At 39.5% G+C, this 24,477-nt stretch overlaps 1 protein-coding gene across 1 annotated transcript in view; it reads left to right on the plus strand.

The window, feature by feature from the left end:
- Positions 1-24,477, plus strand: part of LOC122808713 (complement C1r subcomponent-like) — a 365,688-nt gene that overhangs the window by 251,193 nt on the left and 90,018 nt on the right. The window lies entirely within an intron of this gene.

Here is a 24,477-nt window from a genome sequence, read left to right on the forward strand (position 1 = left end):
TCTCTTTGCAGCATTTCACTTTCAAAGTCATACAAGAGATGATATTAAGTTCACATTTTCAGCTTTAGTGCCCACTTTAACTATAGGATATTTATCTTAGAGCCTGAAGTTTAGAAGTACATACTGGTATACAAAGGACTGCTGCTGCAGATTAATGCACCCAAACAACACAGTCAGCAACAAACAAACACAGCTTGCTGCCAACTCTCTGAAAACACAGCTCACAGGAGCAGGGACGATAAAATAAAAAAGCGGCTTTATTTTGTGCATCAAATCGAAGGCGCTTTCACTCACAAAGGGAGATAAAATAAGTCGCAAACTTGTGATGTGTGGAAATCTGCACATTCTCACTAAAATATTTTATGAGTCTCTTTGCCTGTTGTGACATGATAATGAAATAAGCAAACTTCAAAATGTACTAAATGACTGGCAATGAGCATACCTATAGCAAAGTCCAACAATCCAAGTAGAGCCCATAATATTCAAACTGAGTATGCTCTCCGGTTATTTTACAAAATTCATAAGAATGTAGTTTGGATAATACTGACTAATGCTAATGATATTACGTAATAAATTCTTCTAGCACATGTGCATAACTGTCCTCATTTTAAACTAAATAAAAGCAATATCAAGCTGATGGAGTTTGTACATGTCACTATAACCTTAGTCTGTTGCATTTACTTTCGCTTGCTTAAATAGTTTTGGAGAACTGGAATTTCATAATGTGCCATGCATTGTTCGTATCTGAGAAAGTAGTAATAAAGCATTCTTTATTAATGCAGGACAGCATTAATACATTTCATGTATATTCTCTTTCAGTATTTGTAGTCAGAAGATGGTCTTCCTAAGGGTTAGTTAAGGATTGTTAGGAAAAGATAACAGTTTTCCACTTCTATGAGATCTAGACAGCAAGAGAAGCAGTCTGTATATTATTTCATGATAACTAGTTGATAGCTAACCGAAAAAAGATTCACTGGCTGTTTTTGACCAAGATCAAATGACAAATGCATATATTGACATTGGTCGCCATGCTTGGGGTTTTCTAATTGCAAGGATAAGGCTATTAAGAGAAAGCTCAACATCTAGCAATCCAGTACTCTTATGGGCCCAACAGCAGTGACACCACCACAGCATGCTGGAAGTCTTGGGTTTGAGGCCCAAATGAGAGCTAAAATTATCCTTTCACTTCTATGATTAGAATAGTGCCTAAGTATAATGCTTTCTCTGTATTTATGTGTGTCTTGTGCACGCGTGTGTGTGTGTGTGTGTGTGTGTGTGTGTGTGTGTGTGTGTGTGTGTGTGTGTTTGTGTTCGGGACTGGTCTTAGTAATTGTGGGGCCAAATTTGGAACATGTTGGTTCGGCCCCTCATTTACCCCCCCCCCCCGATCTGCCAACCCCATCCTTCCCTCCATTTGTTGGTTATTCAATTTAAGACTATTTAAGACTTATTTCAGATTAGGTAACTGGAATGTATGCTATTCCTGTGAATTAAAATAAAACACTATGTTTACTTATTAGCTTATATTTTGTCATAACACGTGTTAAATCAAGAATAAAGTAATGGACTCCTAAACTGCACCTGATCTGCAACCTTAAAGGCAATACACACTTGTGTGCAGAGCTCATTGTAAATGGAGCCACCTACGATGAGACAGAAGATATAACAAACCACCTGGCTGATAAATTCAGCTCCAACTTTACCCCTCTCTCCCTCTCAGCCTTCCACAGAAAATACCATCAAATTTAACTGCCCCTGCTATCACTAGGGAACATGTCCTTAAAGCTCTCTGCAAGACCAAGGACACTGCATCAATGGACCCAGACAACATCCCAGGTTGCCTTCAAAATAGCATGAAACATGACCTATCAGGGCCTCTGGAATTACTGTTTAAGTGTAACCTCCAAACAGGCTTCATGCCTCATGAATGGTGAATAACAACTGTCATCCCTCTGCACAAAGGTTGGCCATCTACAGACCCTGGAAGCTACAGACCCATAAGTCTCACTAGTCTTATACATAAAGCCATGGAAAGAATTATTATGGGGTAATGATCGATAGAGATATAGTAAACCTCCAGACACTAGACTCAACTCAGTTTGGTTTTGTCAAGGACAGATTATGCCTACTCAACCTGGTGGACTTTTTTGAGAAGGTAACCAAAGCAATGGATGAGGGGAAGATGGTTCACACTGCCTACCTTGACCTGGCCAAGGCATTTGACACAATATCCTACTTGGACATTGTTGACAAACTCAAGAGGTTAGGTACAAACTCGTATGTCACCCGGCGGATAGTCATCTTGTTCACAGACAGAACCCAGGAAGTTAGAAATGGGGAGTCCACCCTTATACAAAGCGGCCAGTCATAAGTGGAGTCCCTCAGGGATCAGTCCTTGGACTGCTCCATTTTGGCATTTACTTCTCTGAAGTCAAGGTCAATGTCAGTGGCCTCTAGCTGACTAAATTTGCAGATGATTGCAAATTAGGGGCTGTCATTGAATCCCACACTGTCACAAATGATCTCCAGGAGGGGCTGACACAGACAAACAACTGGTGTTAGAGCCATGGGCTAAAACTAAATGTCATGAAATGTCACTAAATGCATAATAGTATTCTCTGGGAAGTCATCCACCCCTGGTAACTATCATATTGACAACACACCACTTAGAATTGACCCAGTAGTCATGGACTTAGGGACACACATAAATATCAATCTAGCCTTTGACCATCATGTGTCTATAGTAGTGAGGAAATCATTCCATGTTTGTATCTGAGAAAGTAGCATTTAAGTCCAAGGAAGTTATTGTTCCACTGTATTTGACATTCATCAGACCTATCATTGAATACAATGTCCCCTTTTAGTATGTACCTAACCAGGCATATCCAACAATTGGGATGTCCACAGAAGTTCCCCACTAAAAGAATACAAGACATAAGTAAAATGTCCTATGCAGACCGCCTTAAGACTCTATCCACCATGGTTTTGATTAATTCTATTTTGCAAGATATTTATCATCAATGGGGATACAAATACCTACCTCTACTTGGTTCTTCCGAGTTAACTGGAATTCTGGGAGAAAATACAGGTGACAATGAATCATTTATTACTTGTAATTTCAATACAGCTTGTGTTCTAACATACAACATTAGAACCCCTGCCATCAAAAATATTTTTGAAAAAAATTGGAATATTTTTAGATCAAATGATGTTATACATAAAAAGTTGGGTAACAAACCTAGATTTGTGAACAGGGTAGGTCAAAACATGAAACAACTATTAGAATACAAAACAGGTAATACTCTCCCCGACAAACATGGCACCAAACGATGTGGTATGTGCCACTATTGTTCTTTTATCAATATTGAACCAACCTTAGTATTGAACAATATTATGAACAGTAGGGTACATTTATTAAAAGGTAATTGTAATACTAGGGGGGTGGTGTATCTGGCTTCATGTTACACCTGCAAACATTTCTATGTAGGTAAGACTGAACGTCTACTTAAAAAACAGAATTTACGAACATTTGAATGACATAAAAAATTGTAAAAGCCCGAATGCCCTTTACAAACATAGTACAGTTTGTGTTGGTTTTAAAAAATTTTTGTTTGGTATCTTGGACACAATAAAGATGGATACTAGGGGTGGTGACTGGAAAAATCTTTTAAAAAAGAAAGAAAACCAGTGGCAGTACAGACTGGCTTCCATGTTTCCCCCAGGTCTTAATTCATTTGTATCCTTGGTACCCTTGCTTATTGAAAGGGCTAACAATATTTAAGTCATTGGATGAGTTAGTTAAACAACTCTATGTATAAATATGATATTTTTTTATATACATATTTTTTCAACTATATTTATTATATATATGAAAAAATCTTTTAATGTGTTCATAATGTTTGTGGGCATGTATATATGGCATTTTTAAACAAGTAACTATTGCACATATTTATATTGCACACATTCATATTGTTATCAATTTATCAATTTATTTTTTATAAGTTATTATGTAAATTATATATATATATATATATATATATATATATATATATATATATATATATACAAATCAATTTTGGAAGTTTGCTTTGGTTATATCACAAACATAGAATTTTTGAATAAGTTTTTCATAACTTGGTTTTGAATAGAGATCCATTGTGCCAATAGAATATTTAGGCAAGCAATAGGCTTTTTAAACGAGTAGTTACCGTTTTAAATTTTGAACTGATTACATGATGTCATTAATTAGAACAGTATTTAAATGTCCAATTAATCATAGCATTTTGTTTCTGATGAAGTCTCTGTAAGAGAGATGAAAGCGCTAAAACTGGTTGTTTAAATAAAGATGGAGTGTTTCTGCGTGATTTAATTGGCGTCCTGGATTCCTGGTTCATCTTATAGTAATAAATAGGACCTATTGGAGAGACAGGTATGTATCCCAGACACTATCCCATCTATGGAACAGGGTTCCTATCCAAAGTTCCTCCCTAACCTAATTCAAGTGCAACTTGGTCAGTTGAGTGGGGAACAGGAAATTCATCCCTGGTTTGGTACCTATGTCTCTAATGGATACAGGCAACCTGTATATGCTTCATCTCCAAGGCCCCTACTTGTAAATGTTTAATCTCCCAAACCCCTGCTTACACTTATCAAGGGTATCAGAACTTGTCAGAGATTTGGGTTTCATGGCTAGGTTTAAAAAGGCACTTGTGGTTGTTAGCCTATGAACCTATGAGAGTATAATCCAACATCTCCTGCAGTTTCCAATAGCAGGATCTGCTTAGTTAACTCAGGCACACTGTAAGGAGCCTGTTTGATGGGACACTGAGGTCCTGTGTCAGCATGGTGCATCATCAGATAGGTGTACCCTGGCTTAGCAGTAAACATGTCAAAAGCAGAAAAAACAAAAACCTGTAATGCACTTGCCATTTAAAAAGAAAGTCCAAAGTGTATGTCTTAAAAAAATAAAAAATAATTAATTATATGGGCTATTTTTATAGCCTCTTTTATAGGAGTCTTTTTCTCTATAAAAATACATTTTTTACTAATGAGATCATTATTTGATAATGATGTTGGTTGGCTGTTTGTTACCATGTGACATTAATTTGAAATTTAAGTAGTAATGTGTTTAATGCATTTGTATCTCACTGAAAAAGGAGTAATCCAAAAACTTTGTGTTTTTGACTACATTTTACTGGTTTTACAATAAATGCTTTGGGCATAACTCTGCTGTTTATTTGTGCTTGTTTTAGCAGTAAACATGTTCCCAGCTCTGTAGTACTGCCTGGATTCCCTGAACCTGGGTAGGTGATAGCTGCACACCTCCCCCTTATTCTCCCCATACATTTAAAAAAATATATTGCATTTTATTTTTTCTAACGTTTCTGTTCATTTCCTTTCCTACCATATCTTAATTTGACTCACAACTTATTCTCCATTACATCTCATTCCCAACAATTGTACATACTGCATATTGTATATTTTCTCCAGATAAACATTATACATTATGATGTTGTGAAAGTTTACAAGTACTCTTGTAACCTATTTTACTGACTGAATTCTTGTATCACATCTGCTTATGACTGTATTCATTTATGCTACATGCTGTCTTGAGCTATACTTATCTGTATGCTTGCTCTTACATTACAACTGCTGCACTGATATTACTTAAAGTTTGTTTCTTTGGTTGTTTTGATGTTTTAACTACACTTTCAGCAAAGTGAATCATTTTTCTATGTGCCCCCACTCAGCACATGCATCTCATGTTTCACATCTCAGGGATTATCTTGGTCCTCTCTGTGACTGCAACAAGCATTTCTCTACTAAATTGCTGAACTGGCAACATTCTGTCACCACACAGAAGTTACCTCATATTGCAGTGTCTGAATTCTTTTAAGCGTACTGTTTGTTGTCATGATGTTATTTCTTGAAACTTTATATATTAACAACTGTTCATAGACCACATATCAACAAGAGAAGTAAAAATAAACAGTATTGCTCTATCAGTCCTCAAAAAAGCCTAGTCTTATCTTCTGATACAGCAATTGGAGAGGTACTCAAATCTAACCAGTTTTGGGTTGAAAATTCTGTTCATCCCTCAACAACAACATATGACTACACAGTTTGGTTTCATCAAGGGGAGGTCATGCCTGTTAAATCTGGTCGACTTTTTTGAGGCAGCTACCAAAGCCATGGATGAGGGGAAGATGGTACACACCACCTACTTTGACCTGGCCAAAGTCGTTGATACTGTTCCCCACTCGAGTATAATAGATAAACTTTCTTAACTAGGCATCAATCCATATGTTACCAGATGGGTAGCAAGATGGCTCAGAGGTAGAACCCACCTATTCAAAATAGGGGAAGCCATCTCAAGCAGTAGACCAGTAACAAGTGGTGTACCCCAGGAATTGGTCTTGGGGCCTCTGTTGTTTGGAATATACTTTTCTGAGGTGCAGGCCAAAACCAGTGGGCTATGGCTATCCATGTTTGCAGATGACTGCAAACTGGGTGCTGTCATCAATTTCCCTAGTGATGTGGACATCTTCCAAGAGGGTTGCACCCAAACAAATGACTAGTTCCAGAAACATGGCCTTAAACTGAATACCAAGAAATGCAGCATAATCATCTCCTTTGGGGAGAGTGACATCCCCACAAATTATCACATTATTAACAAGGTCCTAATCATGCAATCAGTCATGAGGGACTTGGGCACCAAGGTTTATAGAAAACTGACTTTTGACCACCATATTGCCTCTGTTGTATGAAAAGCTTTCTACATGGCCCACCTCATTAGTAAAAGTATCTCATCCAGGAAAAAGGAGGTCATAACATCCCGGTATTCTTCCCTTATAAGACCCATTATTTAATACAATGCCCCTTTCAGCATGTACCTCACAAAGCACATGTAGCAGTTGGACAGACCACTGAGGTTCCTCAGCAGGAAAATCCAGGGCCCCAAACATCTACCATACACAGTTAGGCTAAAAGTCCTGTCCCTCTACTCTGTCTCATACAGACTCCTCAGAGGTGACCTCTGTCTGGCATACAAACCAATCTCAGACCCTGCCTTGATGGGACTGCTGCATACCCACAAGTCAAGCTCCAATCAAGGTACCCACATGAGTAACCTCAACCTGGTCTGTGACATCAATAGTACTTGTTGGTGGGACAGATTTGTGTCTCAGAGACCCCCTTCTGTGGAATAGACTCCTTCTCCATGTCAAGCAGAGTACCTCATTAACCCTTTTAAGCACAAAGTGTATGGAGAGTAGAAAATATACCCCAGGGATTCCACCTCTGTCCCTGCTAGACAGGTGCATCAGGTGCTGACTTGTCGGAACATGGGCTAAATTTTTAGCCAGGCTTGTAAGAGCCTCAGGGCTAATGGCCTAGTAACTTCCTATGATCCTATGACCCTATGAACACTGTGAACCATACAAGAAGTATGATAGTGGTGCTGCTAATAACAATAACTACTGTGGGAGCTAGATTATAAATAGGACTGTAGTGTGTCTCTTAGCCATGTAAAGCATTATGACATTGTCAAAGCCTATGTTTGGGCCCCTGAGGGAGTGGGGTCATACTGGGCCAACCTAGTCCAATTGGCCTAGGGTTGGCCCTGTGCATATGTGTGTGTGTGTGTGTGTGTGTGTGTGTGTGTGTGTGTGTGTGTGTGTGTGTGTGTGTGTGTGTGTGTGTCTGTGTGCCTTATTTGAACTTGCTAATCATACTGGGGATTACTAGCTGAAAGGATAAGTCTCTTAAAGGAAGCCTCCACACCTATTTATCCAGAGGCTGCTGTTGGTCCAGCTACAGTGACACCAGCAGGGTTTGCAGGAGTTCTTTGAGTCGAGACCCAAATGAGAGGTAATGTTATCTTTTCACTTGCATGACTCAAGTACTACCTCGGTAGAGGGCTTTCTCTGTGTTTGTGAATATGTCTGTAATTTTGATGTGATAACCATGCTGAGGGTTTCCTAGCTGAAAGGATAAAGTTGTTTATGGGAAAATTCAACAAATATCCATTTAGTGACTCTTTATGGTCTGGCAACAGGAATACTAGCATGACAGGTTGGAGGTCTTGTTTAAGCCACAAATGAGAGCTAATATTACCCTCTCACTTCTTTAATTCAAACAGGGCCTACACAGCGGGCTTTCTGTGTACTAGGTGTGTGTCTGTTAGTAATGACATGGCAAGTGAAAGAGAGATCTCTAAAGTCTATAAAACACCAAATAAAGGGATAGAGCTCCCAGCATCTGTTAATAGTGCAAGGACTTTAGGCCTGTGATTATTTAAGTTAGGAAGCTTTGGGTTTCTTCTAATTGTTTGATATGTTTAGTGAGATACATCCAAAAGGGGACACTGTACTCGAAAACTGTCTGATCAGTGCTAAGTATAATGTAGTGATTACCTCTTTGGATGCTGAAGATACTGTTTTGGCAATTAGTTATGATAAATAAATGGATTACCTGACAGCCAAAATCCCAGTTCCCTGACTTAATTTTCATTTTGTAGGGGTGTGCTGTCTATACAATATGATAAATGAAGGAGCTGTCTATCCAAAGTGATAATACTACACTTTTTAACATTATTTTGAGCTCATTTTTAGTACACTAAGAATTTACTAGAGAGTTCATTCTAGAAGCTTTGGGTATCCAGTTTTTAGATGGTGGTAAATTTTGTTAGCAAGAGGTCCTAGCTGTCTGGTTGAGATCTGACCAGTAAAGGCCAAAAAGGAGAAATCCCTGCACTGAGTCTTGAGGGACACCACCGGTTGCTTTAATCCTTTCTGATAAGATGCCTGTAACTCACACTGTGTTGGGTGTTTCAGCCAGCTTTTTATCCAACTTAACAACATATGGGTTGATGTTTAAAGCATTTAGCTTCTGTATGATGCCAGCATGAGAAAAGGTGACAAAAAGGTATTTCCCAGTGAAGTTAAGTCATGTGACTTGCATGGCTACCATCTGCATTCATCATAATCCTTTTGAAGAAGTTTATCAGATTCAGTGTTCAGAATTACTCTTCACAAAACAAAATTGTTGGGGTTGAGTCTGGTAAGATTCCTGCTATCATAGTTTATGCTGATAGTTGTAATATGCCCTGTAGCTTTGCAGATGAGGCTTGTAAGGCTGATAGATCCATAATTACCTAGGTTGTTTGCAAGGTCACCCTTAATGAGGGGCATCACTTATACTATGCACAACATCTTTGGTCTTGGTTAGCATTTTCAGTAAATCATTTTAGAGGTCTTCAGAGATAATTGGATGAGTAAGGGATTCAGTTATATCAGGATTTTGGATACAAGTTTCAGTGATGAAGTTTGGGCTACATTTGTTTGCAGGGGTATTGGTAAATGTCTACTGGGTCAGCATAGAAGGTATCATTATGAATAAGCTCAGAACAGCATAGGTGATTGTTTCTTAGTTTGCTCACATAGTTAAAGAAGGATTTATAATTACCTATGGCTGGAGATGTCATTCTAGATTCATGAGCTCCTCAACAGGACTGGATAGTATAATTCAGTATTTTTGCAATGGTTTTGATATTTTTATCTTATATTTTTAATGTATTTTATATTATCCTTGAGAAGAGCAGGTTTGGGAACTTCTGTGCCATTTAAAGTTTTTTTCTTTCTTTGTGTAGTGTTTATTTATGGTGGTGGGCCACTGGGATGTTTATTATTGAATTTCTCATGATACTTGATTCTGATAGGGATTGCTAGCTCAATGCATTTTTCTAAGTGGTGTAGTATTCCTTACTGAAGGCTATTGTTGTATCATGGTCAAGGGTGGTGAATTTCGATACGTTATCATAGACTAAGTTAAGCTATTATTTGATAATTAATCCTATCTAGAGTGATCTTGTAGTTCAGTGAGTTCATTTTGTGGGTTCCTAGGGATCTAGTGAGAAGTAATGTGATCCCTGAAAAATATGGATACTCCACCACAGTTGCCATTGGGTCTGAAGACATAAAAAGCACAAATCCCACATATAGAGGCAGTGGTCTCTTTACATTTAAACCGAGTGTCAGTAGCTTTGCATACATGGATGTTTTCCAAATGCTACAGTGCTTCAATATCAGGCAACTTATTTTATAAACTCTGGCACTGAGAAGAGATACTTTAATGCGATCTGATTGTAGGAGTGATATATTAATTATGTCGCAATGTCCATCAAATAGAGTGTGCATGAAAAGGGGAATAGGGAGCAGCAAAGGATTTAGCCAGTATGCACTAGCCGAAATGAGTGGTGCAGGCCATTCTTAGTTAAGCAAGTCGGACTGTCGAGCATCTTTTCCCATCATGACACATACTGGTTCCCCCAGAATGACACTAATTATTGAAAGCAGTTATTTCTTTGTACTGAAGTATCATTCAAGGTGAAAGAGGTATTCCACTCAGGACCATCGTCTTACCAGCATTAGTAGCATGCATGAAAAGTTCTAACATGTCTCTCTCCATGCCACTCAGGGATTTACCTGTCAAACTAATCACTGTTGCCACTACTATGTCACAGTCATATTTGCTGGGAGTTGAGGTCCTAAGGGCCCTTGTGATATCAGAAATTGTGATACTAGAAATGCAACTGTCTGGAATCCTCTCCTAGCCCAAACTTGTTAGTGATCTATGACTTAAACACTTCAACTGCTACTGTGGTTCAGATTAGTACATTTGTTTTTCTGAGGGTCAATCTTTATGGGAGGTGTGTATGAGATGATTGAGTGACCCCAATTTTGCTGAGGCTTTAGAAGTGATTTTTATAATTTCAGCATAAGTCATTTTGGTGTGATTATAGAATACAGAAGGGTGTAATGGAGGTGTATAAAGCTCACAGGGCAGTCTCTCTCTCTCTCTCTCTCTCTCTATATATATATATATATATATATAAATATTTCTATATATTTTTTTTGTAAGAGGGAAGCCTCAGACTAATTAGGTTTTTACAACTCTCACTGTTTCAACAAATGGCCCAGTTTTTAAGCAGAGTAATGCCTTGCAGGGTGGGGGTTATTAGGGAAAAATGGACCTTGTAGGGGTGAAGAGGCCAGATGCCTTCACCTGGGGTGGTCCATTATTTCCCCACTAATGCCCTCCCTATTGGGAATTATTGCTTGCATATCGTACAGTGCACTAAGCAGGCAGGAAAATAAGAAAAAGAGGGCACCTTAAGCTTTGGCAGTCTAAGGGGAAGAATTTCCCAGTTTGGTCTTCTAGGGCTCAGTAGCACGACCAGATAAGCTAAGACTGGAAAGATCTTTGAAAAACAACTTTATAGTAAGGGCAGGCAACATAAGTGCCACATTGCATGAAAGAGCAGCAGGGATTGGCTAGGTGGGCACTCTGTATTCTAAATCTATGGAATACTGTGAAAGGATAAAAGTACGTAAATAGCGTAAATGAAGAGGCTTCACAAAATTATACTTTTGTGCTTACTGATGACATAGTAAAAAAGAGGGGGCAAATTTTGTGCTTAAATTAACATATGAGGTGGGCAACAAGAAAGAGTTGCTGGGTTTAGGAACAAGGTGAAAGGGTGGGAATATTCTTCTGCCACAGTTAAAGTAAAATAATGCAGTAACAATTTAAATGTGCCTTTGCTAATATGATGCATGGTCCATTAGGGAGATCATTATTGTGGTCAGATCTCAAAATTCTAGTGTTCAGTTCAGGGACATGATAATGAGTCAGTAATGAGGTATTTCTTGTTGTAGCTATATATGTCTCCGAATCATATTCTCTCACTACTGACCACTTTGGAAAATTAGCATGAGTGGTTAGCTTTTCTTTGACTCCTACTAAGGGTCTTGCCATTCATTTTTGATGGGGTGGTTTGAATTTTACATTCAGTTTCTACACACAGTAATGGACTTTGTGAGTGTTCTGGTTTGTTTATAAAAAAATAAATGGAGATCAAGGGCAACCTGGCAGGTTAACTTAAAAAGTTAAGTCTCCATCCTGGATTCCTGGATTTGATTCTTTCAATTTTTATTTTATAAAAAACGTGACACAGGAAAAGTCACTTAACAATACAGTGGTCTCAGTTTGCTCCAGAAAAGGGTCACTTGTGTCCAGTGGGCCTGCCTGGTAAAAGGGAAACTTATTGAGGATTTTTTTTTGTTATATAGATGGTTTTAAAATATAATATTTTAGTAGTAGGCCAATAGATTTTACACCTTGGAACACAATGATGGAACAACAAAGTTAATTTCAAAACTGTAAGACCAACTTTTTTAAAATCATGATTTGTCTAATTTATTTACAATAATAACTTGACAAAATCAGATGTTGATTTATGCTGATCTGAATAAGAATTGTGGTTAAAGTTTTCCAATTCAGACCCTACATCACATGCAGATATTCCTTATCATGGTTGCCTTTATGTAAAAAATATCTGGAGAATTCATGCTTTCTGTAGTTGGCTATTACATTTCACTGATGTAGTATAATATATCTTATTGCAGATGTATATCATTAATTGGTCCATTTTAATACACATTAGCTAGCACATACTCATTATTCTGAGAAAACATTTTAAAGGTATTTTGTATAAAACAGTCCCCCGGATTTACTAATCTTCCATGCAGGACTAGTCTAGTCCTGCACGGAAGCGCCCGTTTAGGAACAGGATGGCAGTGCGCTATGCATATTAATGAAGGCACGCTGCCCGAGCTCCCAGGCTTACATGGAGTGTGTACGAGTGCAAGGGGGTGTCTGAGAGCAGAGTTCTCAGAATAAACACACCCCTGCAATGTTGAACAGCAGGAAATGGAAATAAATGAGCGAGACTAATCTTCCATGCAGGACTTGTCTAGTCCTGCATGGAAGTGCCCATTTAGGAACAGGATGGCAGTGCGCCATGCATATTAATGAAGGCATGCTGCCCAAGCTCCCAGGCTTACATGGAGCATGTACGAGTGCAGGGGGGGGGAGTGTCTGAGAGAGCAGAGCTCTCAGAATAAACATGCCCCTGCAATGTTGAGCAGCAGAAAATGGAAATGAATGATCGAGACTGCTCACAGATGTCCACATATCCCCACCAACAGTCTCCCATGTGTACAACAACAACAGGACATAAAAATCAAAAGAAGAAACCCCTGTATTGTTTTATAAAACTCCAAGTACAGCTAACCATAGGTTTGCGTGTGTACTCATTCCTTAGCTACGGTTAAAGCAGCTTAAAAGGCTGAAGAGGATAACAAGGAAGATATATGCAAATGAAGCATCTCAGCAATAGTGTAGTGGGCAGAGCGTTCGCCTAACGAGCAGGCATTCCCAGTTCGAGTCCCACTGCAGCACAGTCTGTTTTACATGGCAAAGCATGGTATAAGCAATATTTATATTGCCAATCCCACTAAATAACATATATTTATGAACTGGAGTACTGCAGGAAATGCACATGTGAAGAGTCAGTATCATAATGAATAAGGCAGCAGTAAGCATACATAAGCACTAGTAAGCATGTGCAAGTGCATTTGCGCAGGGATAAGCACTGCCTACACAGATTAAGCAAAGGAGAAGCTTACTGGGTGTTAGAAACTGTGACTGGAAGTCAGCAGTGCTTGCCTCCACGCAAACCTGTGCAAACCTGCTTACAACTGCTTTCAAGTGCCTTAATCACTCTGTATCCAACAGCTGGTGTTCTGCCCAGAAACAAAATAAACAGCCTCTGCAAGGCTCGAACCCAGGACCATGCACACTATACACAAAATGATTTACCACTAAGCCATGCCAGATATGCATAAATTGTATGTTGTCAAAAACATAACTCCAGCCCAGTCATGCAACAATACAGAGAATGTATACCTACATCTAGATGGATGTGTGTGTGTGTAATTATATTATGATCTAAGTGGATACAACATATCTATAGATGTAGTCACATATATCTTCTTCTCTTGGCTGCTCCCATTAGGGGTCACCACAGCAGATCAACTGTTTCCATTTCTTCCAGTCCTCTGCATCTTATTCTGTCACACCAACCACCTGCATGTCCTCTCTCACCACATCCATAAACCTTTTCTTAGGCCTTCCACTTTTTCTGTTACCTGGCAGATTCATCCTTTGCATCTTTTTCCCAATATACTCTGCATCCCTCCTCAGCACTTCCAAACCAACGTAATCTTGCCTCTCTGGCTTTGTCTTCAAACCTTCCACCCTGGGCTGACCCTCTAATAAACTTATTCCTAATCCTGTCCATCCTCGTCACACCCAGTGTAAATCTTAACATCTTCAGCTCTGCCACGTCAAGCTCTGACTCCTGCCTTTTTGTCAATGCCACTGTCTCCAACCCATATAACATAGCTGGTCTCACTACCCTCTTGTAGACCTTCCCTTTCACTCTTACTGGTACTTGTCTGTCACAAATCACTCCTGACACTGTTCTCCACCCACTCCATCCTGCCTGTACTCTCTTCTTCACCTCTCTTCCACACTCATCATTACTCTGAACTGTTGATCCCAAGTATTTAAACTCATCCACCTTCACCACCTCTACTCCCTGCATCCTCACCATTCCTCTATCCTCCCTCTCATTCACACACATATATTCTGTCTTAGTCCTGCTGACCTTCATTCCTCTTCTCTCTAGACCATATCTCCACCGCTCCCGGGACTCCTCCACCTGTTCCCTACTCTCATTATAGATCACAATGTCATCTGCAAACATCATAGTCCACGGGGACTCCTGTCTGATCTTGTATGTCAACCTGTCCATCACCATTGCAAATAAGAAAGGGCTCAGAGCTGATCCTTGATGTAATCTCACCTCCACCTTAAACGCATCCGTCACTCCCACTGCAGAACTTACCGCTGTCACACTACCCTCGTACATATCCTGTACCACTCTTACATACTTCTCTGACACTCCCGACATCCTCATACAATACCACAACTCCTCTCTAGGCACCCTGTCATATACTTTCTCTAAATCCACAAAGACACAATGCACCTCCTTCAGACCTTCTCTGTACTTCTCCATCAACACCCTCAGAGCAAACATCACATCTGTAGTGCTCTATCCTGGCATGAAACCATACTGCTGATCACTAATCATCACCTCAGTCATATCTATATATATATATATATATATATATATATATATATATATATATATATACATATATACACATATATATATATATATATATATATATATATATATATATATAAATATATATATATATATATATATATATATATATATATATATATATATATATATATATATATATATATAAATGCAAATATATATATATATATATATATATATATATATATATATATATATATATATATATATCTATGCCAATACCTATATGTCCATATATACACACAGCAAGTTACATATATGTACACAGATATATATCTCCGTAGGTATATACGGACATAGTTATAAATCTGTAAGCAAATATATATACCCATATAGGTATATATGTCCAGGCATCTGTAGATAGCAGTGGTAGATTAACAGAAAAATATATGTCCACATGCACCATTAATGGGCTTGAGAGGCCCCAAACAATATCTATCTCATACGAATTGGCATACTCCTCCAGCCAAACACGTCCGCCCTGCAATACACTGCCAAGCTCATTGTTTTGTAAGTGTTTCATTTAAAGAGGGATTTAAATTAGTCTTATCTTATGTTTCACATGTTGATATCACATTCCCCTCATCCCCACCCACTAGGCAGGCCAACTAGTACAGGCCCATTCAACCCAGGCCATCCTTGACGCATGCATTCATTACCCACAGTTCTGTCCCCCCCACCGCTGCACACACGCAGCCACCATCTCTTCCCTAATTACTAGCCTGTAGCTACCACACCACCACACATTGCCCACCCTCCACTTCCCCCCCTCGGGACCCATCCTGTATGTTGTCCCGACCCAAGTATCCTAGGTCTGCCACACGCTGTAGTCCATGCACATAGCCATGGGTACCTTTGCAGCTCTGGTTTTAGATGAAAGTTGAATACCCAATTTTTGGGTTGTCCCACATGGGATGAATGTTTCCCTGGTACTAACAATAGATTTCACATGTGTCTTTGTTTACACTAACAGTTTTATTTGTAGGTATCGCAAAGCATACGTGGCACACAAGGTTAGCCGGTATGCACACAAAACATAGTATCCAGCAATACCAGTCTACATTACAGGACATGTAGCTAAATATGTAGATGTATGTGTGTGTATATATATATCCATAACTAAATAGATATATACCTCTCCCTCTCTGTAGTACATATGTATACATACATGGACATACATATATATATATATAAATACCCACATATAGATAGATACATATGCAGACAACCATACATCCACATGTCGTTAGATATATATACAACACTATATATATATATATAATGTATATATATACATATATATATATATATATATACATATAATCATATATATATATATATATATATATATATATATATATATATATATATATATATATATATATATATACGTGTGTGTGTGTGTGTGTGTGTGTGTGTGTGTGTATATATATATCTATATATATATATATATATATATATATATATATATATATATATATATATATATATATATATATATATATATACACACACACACACACACAGATATATATCTATGAGATGATACAGTATATGACATATGATCACAGGTTGTGCCAATGGAGATGAGGGGCCCATCAACATACGTGTAACACGTACCATTACCCCCTCCAGCCAGACAGGGGAAACATACAAACAAACACACAAACAAAGTAAACAATCCACTGCTCCCCAATCCACAGGCAGGACACAACCAGTGGGCGGGAACACTGTGGACCTGCTAATTCTAATCTTGAAACAGTGACAGGAACATCCCTTGTGGGACAACCCCAAAATTGTTTGGTGATTGGAGTCCCGTCCATGCAATGACTTATCAAGGCAGGGCATGTATGTACTCGGACTACAAGATTGGGAAAGCCTGATGACCTATTGGTCGAGACAACATAGAAGATGGGTCCCGAGAAGTGGAGAGTGGGCAGTGTGTAGTGGTGTGGTTAGACCCGACCTGCAACCAGGGTAAGGTTGAGTGCTGTAGAGGAGGGGTGGGGGGGAACTATGAGTATAAAATTATGATCTGAGGCATGCAGGTGTTGGCTGGAGCAGTTCTATTTGGACCGCCTCGGGGATGTAAGCAATAGCGTGAATTGGGAGAACTGCCACCTAACGAGCAGCCATTCCGAGTATGAGTCCTACTACAGCACAGTCTATTTTACATGGCAAAGTACAGTATAACCAGATGTGTTGTTGCAAAATCCACTAAATTACACCAAAGAACACATGGTCGCAACACCCCACTGTAGGTATGTAAGCCGATCTAATTGGCATCACAAGTTATTATTGTTGTCCTCACCCCCACCCAGGGGTGTGAGTGTCCAAATCTACCTACAAATGCAGTGTATATGCACAGCTGCTGCTATAGAAGAAATGGTCAGCTGTGGACCTTCCCTTCAGCCTTCCTGCACATCCCTGGATATTTCCCCTACTATCTCTCCCTCTTTGTGCCCCATTAACACCACTTACCTATTGACCCCTTTGTCATTTCTATTAATATTTAAAGTTAGAAGTAGGTGACACCCTCTTCCCCAACTATATTGGCATAATCTGGAACCCCCTACCCACATGTATTACCTCAGCTGTCCCACAGGACACATGTAAATAACACATGAAGGAACACCTCAAGCACACTTGGATCTGCACATGCTCACCACCTGGCGAACCCCCCAACTTACACTCTATACCCCTACATTAACTAGTGAAACCGACACCTCTTGTCCTGCCTCACATACAAATCCCCACATCCTTCTAACCTTCCCTATTGCTCCCCTACCAATTATTCCCACAGCCTACTATACAGTTACAATGTCTCCCCTCTACCTACCTACTCCTTCACTATTCTCTTCTACTCTACCTCACAGGTATGGAATAACTAAACCTAACCCGAATACCTGAGTGTAACCTATCCAGGTATAGAATAACTAAACCTAACCCGAATACCTGAGTGTAACATACCCAGAACTGTTAAACTGGGATATAACTTCACCTTAAACTGACCTTTGTCAACAGGCATATCTGACATGTAAACTGGAACTAAGCATGTATAATACCAACATGTTAATGTAAACTAAGCATGAAGAATGTGGTACGTAGCTATGTTAAGTCTGTTACTCTCTATGAATGTGAATACCTCTGTATTACTTGTAATGAGTAGCAGGGGTTTACTGTGGAGCTCTACTCCCTGGGCCACTGCTGAAAATGGCCAAGCATCCATTCGGATTGTCACGGTCAACAAATGTAAACTAAATACATAAGGTAATGCGGGGGTATGCGGGAATAAGCAGGTTTAAGCCTGTTTGGGCGGGGGTAAGCAATGCCCACACTGGTTAAGCAATGTAGAAGCTAACTCAGTGTAAGACGCCATAACCGGAGGTCAGCAATGCTGAGCCTCGCGCAAACCAGCGCATACCCGCCAACAATTGCTCTATAGTGCCTTAGTCACTCTGTAGCCAACAGCTCTCATCTTGTCCATTACCAAAATAATCTGCACTCCCAGGTTGTAAGCCCCCCTATCCTGCACACTATAGACTGAGTTACCACTAAGCCATGGCAGATACACATTCAGCTGCTGTTATCACAAGTATATCATCCAGCACAGCAATTCAACAGTATAGGAAATGTATGTAAGTATGTGGATTAATACCAGCAAACATGTGTACATTGCTCAATCACAGTATTTCGAGCAGTCTATGTGTATCAAAGAACAGTGCCTGTCCAATCATACTGTGAGAACAGTAGTCTTGCGTAATACTGAAGAGAATAATGAAAAACGGTGCACGCCATGGGGGCATGTGGGCGTGCTTCATGCACAGAATGTCACATCTGGGGTGTTGGAGATGAGGCTGGCCAGGTGTGTGAGCAAACCACTGCTTCTCAAACCCCTGGCAGGATGCTACCAGTGGGAGAAACAGTGTAGACCAGCTAAATCTACTCTTGACACAATAACAGGACCGTCCCTGGCGGGACAAACCAAAAATTGTGAGTCAAATCAATGTCTCCACCAGTATCGGAGGAGGATCAAGGGAAGGCTTGTACGTACATGGACTAAAGAGATGAAGAGCCTGCAGAAGCTTGGGTTGAGACAGTATACTGGAGGAGTACCGAGACGTGCAGAGAGGGAAATGTGTGGAGGTGTGGTATGGCTGGGCTAGCAACTGGAGAATGGATGGATGCTGTGTACGTAGAGCTCGAGGGGCCAGGGGAAGGAAACATGGGTATGACATTATGGTAGAAATATACAAATGAAGCAGAACAGCAATATTGGGTAGAGCATCCGACCAATGAACAGGCATTCCCGATTCGAGTCCCACAGTACCACAGTCTATTTTACATGGCAAAGCACATTATAACCAGTCATTTTGATGCAAAACCCACTAAATAGCATATATATATATATATATATATATATATATATATATATATATATATATATATATATATAAACTGGAGTACCGCAAGAAATGCATATGTGACGTATCAGTGTTAGATGGAATAAGGCACTAGTAAGCAGGTGTAAGCACAAATAAGCAACAGTAAGCATATGTATGCACTAGTAAGTGGGCTTAAGGCCTTACAACTGCTTTAAAGTGCCTTAATCACTTTGTATCCAATGGGCCTTTGTCAGCCCAGCAACAAAATAAACAGCCATGCAGGTCACAAACCCAGGACCCTCTACACCATATCCCCAGTAGCTATCCACCAAGCCATCACAAAAGTACAGAAGAATGGGATAGTAGTAAACATGTCCTCACCATAGTATAACCAAAGTGAACCTGTAAAAGGCATCAGTATACAGTCATATGTGCCATAACTGACTACAGAACATACATATGTGAACTGGAGTACAGATGTGAGGTGTTATTGTAATTAAGAGTAGAAGTTCCCAGGACCCCATACAGTGTACGTACACATGTCTCAAGGATACAAGACACATATATAACAAGTGATGAAGGGGAAATCAGTGCCAAAAGGCAAATATCATGCAAATCAAATAATATGCACCGCTAAACATAGCACAGCACTGCCTCCCAGACTACTGGCAGGATACTACCAGTGGGAGAAACAGTGTCAACCTGCTAAGTCTAATCTTAAACAAATGCATGTTTGTCCCTGGCGGGATGACCCCAAAAATTCTGCTAAAAAGAATCCTCAAGGTAACATACCATGCCTCAAGGGTAAGCAAAGACAGTAATGTATGTTTGCGGACTAAATATGTGGGAAGCCTGAATATCCATGGGTTGGGACAACTTACGTGAAGGGTCCCAAGAAGTGGAGTGAGCAATGTGTAGTGTTGTGGTTAGATTCAGCTGGAACCTGTAGGAAGGATGATTGATGTGGAAGAGGAATTGGGGGGTGATGGGTATGACATTATGGACTGCTGCGTGCCAGGGTTGGATGAACCCGTTCTAATGGGACTGGCCCATGGATGTCAGCGAGAAAGGAGGGAGGGACACAGGGAAGGAACTGAGACATACCATTTCCCATGGCAAACCATGTTATGGGTGATATGTATGTTCCATAACCCATGGAATAACATATATACATGAACTGGAGTACTGCAGAAAATGCACATGTGAGGTGTCAGTATCATAAAGCAGTAGTTAGGTTAAGCAGCAATAAGCTGTAGTAAGCATATGTCAGCACTAGTAAGCGGGTTTAAGTTTACAGGCTCAGCAAATCTGACACAAATTATCTGTAGGCATATGTAACTGGAGGTTTGTGTTTGCATGACGGTAAGCACTGCTTGCACAAAGTAAGCAATTTCAAGGCTAACCTGGTGTAACTGGATGTTACCTGCAGTTGGCAATGCTTACCATTGTGCAAACATGCTTGCAACTGCTAAAAAAGTGCCTTAACCACCCTGTATCCCACCACCCTTGTTCAACCCAGCAACAAAATAGACAGCCACTGCAAGTCCCGAACCCAGGACCCTGCAAACCACAATCATGGTGGATCAACACTGCACCATGTTGGATATACATAAATCCCAAGTATTACCAGACATATCAAGCAGCACAGTCAATCTGCATAAGGGGAATTGTACTAATTTCATAACACTCAGCCTCTCACTGCAAACATTCTGGACACAGTGTGAAAAAAGTGGGGTACAAATTGGGATAAATATGAAATATTGTTCTTATACATGTAAAACGGTTCTAGTTAAACAGTGATCTGTTGTAATGCACATAATCTGAACAACATGATGTCTGAAACTGAGATGTATCATCATTTCTGACTGACCACATGCTTGACATCATCCACGTCAACTGGCCAGACAAATGTGGGACAGGCCGATATTGTGAACCAATCATGCATGAACATATGGACAGTCATAGATCTGTAAATGTAGAGATACACAGGTACATATAAATGCATAACTCACACATACATCATATCACATCAATGGTATATAGGTAGATAGATAAATATGTCCACATATATTTATATACATATATATATATATATATATATATATATATATATATATATATATATATATATATATATATATATATATATATATATATATATATATATATATATATAGATATGTGAATTGCTTCACCAAATAGGAAAAACAACCGGAACCTCCACCACAATATAACTGACCTTATGCACAGTTAATGGGGGTGGCGCTGAAATGAGGGATACCTGGTGATGACTGCTATGTTCCCACCCCACCACAGACATAACAGATATGCTGTGCAATGCAATATCCAGCACATGCAGTTCTTGACCCCAGGACCCTCCACAACACAGCTACAATTGTTTAACAGTAAGCCAATACAACTGTATAAAGTCAGGGCAATATCTGAAACATATCATCCAGTCCAGTCATGCAACTGTACAGATAATGTATACCATCATCTATATGTATCTGTGTGTAAATATATTAATATCTAAACTGATAGAACATATCTATATATATATATATATATATATATATATATATATATATATAACTTTCTAACACTATATATATATATATATATATATATATATATATATATATATATACACACACACACACATATTACTATATATGAACATATATACAAGCAAATGCCTACATCGACACATATATCTGTCTACACCTATATGCCTACATATACACAACAAGTTACATATGTATACGCATATATACATCTATGTAGGTATATACGGACATAGTTATATATATGTCAGCAGATATATATATATATATATCTATATCGGTATATATGGCCATGCATCAGTAAAGATCAATGGCAGATTAACAAACACACATATGTCCACATGCACCATTACTGGGGTTGAGAGGCCCCCACACACTATACGGCTTGTACAAATAGGCACCCCCCCGCACAGCCAAACACATCCACCCTGCAATACATTACCAAGTGTTGCAGATCCCATAACCAGGATCTGACACAACATAGGCACAGGATGTTAACAGTACTACATCCCACCTGTATAATGTCAGGCTGGTATTGGTGACATATCATGTAGTACAGTCTGCCTCCCATAGATAATGTAAAATGTGGAAGCCATCAACATCCCCAGGATACAGATACAAAGACAAAGATATGCAGATACATATATACATATATATATATATATATATATATATATATATATATATATATATATATATATATATATATATATATATATACATATAAAATATATATAGATATACATGTGACTAAACATACACACGCAGATATATGTACAGTAAGATAAATATGTAGAAAGTGCACCCAATATAGAACAGCCACTATGCATAAGTTAACACCTGAACAACTGGACACTGTATGGGCCACCCATACAAATGGCAATCGTTGCCTGCAACATATACCCACAGAGAGGTCATAGGGAAAACACCACACACAGGTTTGCAGAAATGTAATACCTTTCATTGTGTACTATTACAGTTCTATATGCCATGTCATATAGCTGTTCAGACACTGACATCCATATAAACAGAGGAATTCAGCCGTGAAACAGTTATACTAATAAAGTAGTATGGAAAGGTTCACATCTGTTGCTGTCCAGGCCAAGCCCTTCAATTTGTACAATAGTGAGGACAGACTGGGCCACAGGATACCAATATGTAATGCAGGTGTATAGTTCAGCAGCCTCTATCTACACTCTATACAACATCAGTGGGTGGTAAAGACATCATGTGACCAAATGGGTTGTAACTGTGACATAATAAGGCATAACTGACACCATCACATGCACACTGACAAACAGAACAGTCTGTCTGGCAGGAGGCAGTAGGCTTGCAGTAACCCAGTATATGTCTTCTTCTTCTCTTTCGGCTGTTCCCTTTAGGGGTTGCCACAGCGGATCATCTGTTTCCATTTCTTCCTGTCCTCTGCATAACCCGGGCCTCAACTGATCCGGTATGGAAATCTGTATTGTTGTCCGCATATGTTATTTGGCAGAGGTTTTACATTGGATGCCCTTCCTGATGTAACCCTCCCCATTTATCCGGGCTTGGGACCAGCACAAAGAAATACACTGGCTTGTGCATCCCCAATGGCTGTGTTAGTAACCCAATATATGTAAGTAATGTAAATATAGGTGACTTATATGGCACTTTACATCCAGATACCTTAAGGCAGCTCACTCATGATACCCCCACATATTTAACAGCCTAGGTCATTTATGGTGCTCCCCCCCAGACGCAATAATACAGGGCCATATACCACTGTTACATACACCGGCCTCTGGAGTGCATAAGAGCACACATGAATTGTGTAGGTGATGCCCACACATATATGGCCCCAACCCCACCATATGTGTGGGGGATACAACAGAAGTGGACTGATGGCAGCAATGGCAGTGTAATATGCTCTCATTCCACTACAGAACATCCCCCCACAGCATGTCATATGCCCAAAGCTTGATATGTAGGTTATGTATTGATAGCACTCAACACACACACTTCCAGTGGAATATCTGACACAGGACCTGTGTGATGGACAGACAACACATGATAGGCACACCTCTGACCACCAAGAGGACAGGCCCACAGTTGAGAGATATGCAGACAGACTGCATTCCAAGGTAAAGTAGTATGTAGACACACACCCTGTAACACCAGTACTATAGAAAGCATAACACAACTTTACTTACACTCTGTCTGTAGTTCCTGAACCTCCTACAAATATGTAGCTGCCCTGAGTGTGCCGGTTCTTCTGTAAGAGGTATTGCTACCTGCTGTCTGTAACACTGATGCCCACACACAGGAAGGACTGTACAAACATCCACAGAATGTCCAGGTTATGTCATCAAATATAACTCCTACTGTACATAACATGTGAAGCAGTCTGATATCTCACTGGCTTGTTAGCAGATATGATGACACTAATTATGGAGTG

The sequence above is a fragment of the Protopterus annectens genome, chromosome 8.part0, assembly GCF_019279795.1.
Source record: "Protopterus annectens isolate FY-2018-M chromosome 8.part0, PAN1.0, whole genome shotgun sequence".
NCBI classification, from domain to species: Eukaryota; Metazoa; Chordata; order Ceratodontiformes; family Protopteridae; genus Protopterus; species Protopterus annectens.